Source organism: Trypanosoma cruzi (genome assembly GCF_000209065.1).
Source record: "Trypanosoma cruzi strain CL Brener chromosome Unknown tcruzi_1047053482393, whole genome shotgun sequence".
Classification (NCBI taxonomy): domain Eukaryota; phylum Euglenozoa; class Kinetoplastea; order Trypanosomatida; family Trypanosomatidae; genus Trypanosoma; species Trypanosoma cruzi.
The window spans coordinates 1-955 of NW_904179.1; the positions used below are offsets into that span (position 1 = coordinate 1).

Sequence of the window (955 nt, forward strand, 5' to 3'; positions counted from 1 at the left end):
CACACACACACGCGCTACGATGGAGACATGTTGTTCGAGGTCCAAACAGTTTGAGCGACGCATTGAGAACGGAACAATAAAAATCACCTTTCGGCTGAGCGCCCGCTCCCCTCCCTCCCACTTCCTGCTATTGTTGTCGTTTTTCTTTCTTGCGCAACGGCGCGCACGTAACATCCTGCCCTGTCTGGCGCCCTGCCTGTGCAAACGGTTGGTGGCGGGCCCGCCCGAAAGCGCAAGAGAGAGAAAGAGAAAGAGAGGGCCGAATTGCCCGGAGGTGGGTTGTGGTGGGCGCACGCCGCTGCTGATGGAAGCAACCAACTCTTGTGCGCGAGGGCGCGTGGCCCCGTGAACGCGCTTGCGTGATGGCCAAAAACAAACTCAACAGGTCTGACAGCCGCCCCGTCCGCCGCAACCTCGCCGGCTGGCCCCCGCGCCTCCCCTCGCATGGCCAGGAAAGGCGCGTCTTGAGACCCACCGCTCCGTGACGCTGGGCGCTTGGGTGCATCGGCGCCCCGAGAAAGAGACACGCCGGTCGTGAAGCGCAGCGACCCTTGGGCCGGTGGCGCGCTGTCGGTGCCGCGCGTGGCGCCACTGCCCGGTTGCGCGAGAGTTTGCGGTGACGGTGCGCGCGTCGAGGCTCCCTCCCCAGTTCGGGAAACGATGGGAAAAAACAAAACCAAAGAGGACGCGCACGGGTGAGAGATGCGGCTGCGACGCGTGATGAAATTCCACAGTTTCCTGTCAGTCTGACGACGAAAACGCGTGAGGACGCAATTCCCGACTCAGCTCACACTGAAGTGCTTTGCTTTACACCCCCATCTTTCTTTTTTTTTCTTTTTCTTTTTTTCTTTTTCTTTTTTTCTTTCTTTGTCCCTCTGCTCTCGCTGCGCGGTTTTGCGGCCCAGCGACGCGCACGCCCGCACACACACACACGCGCTACGATGGAGACATGTTG

General features: G+C 60.1%; 4 non-coding genes across 4 annotated transcripts, besides 1 other annotated feature; all 4 read left to right on the top strand.

The window, feature by feature from the left end:
- Positions 1-14: 14 nt before the first annotated feature.
- On the top strand, positions 15-101 carry Tc00.1047053482393.10. Its single transcript, XR_008254932.1, has one exon. It is a non-coding gene; the product is annotated as a C/D small nucleolar RNA (snoRNA), TB11C4C2 (small nucleolar RNA).
- A 201-nt stretch (positions 102-302) lies between these two features.
- On the top strand, positions 303-392 carry Tc00.1047053482393.20. Its single transcript, XR_008254933.1, has one exon. It is a non-coding gene; the product is annotated as a C/D small nucleolar RNA (snoRNA), TB11C4C3 (small nucleolar RNA).
- A 146-nt stretch (positions 393-538) lies between these two features.
- On the top strand, positions 539-610 carry Tc00.1047053482393.30. The gene has a single exon (XR_008254934.1). It is a non-coding gene; the product is annotated as an H/ACA snoRNA, TC11C4H3 (small nucleolar RNA).
- A 106-nt stretch (positions 611-716) lies between these two features.
- On the top strand, positions 717-813 carry Tc00.1047053482393.40. The gene has a single exon (XR_008254935.1). It is a non-coding gene; the product is annotated as a C/D small nucleolar RNA (snoRNA), TB11C4C1 (small nucleolar RNA).
- A 7-nt stretch (positions 814-820) lies between these two features.
- Positions 821-869: a microsatellite.
- Positions 870-955: the final 86 nt, after the last annotated feature.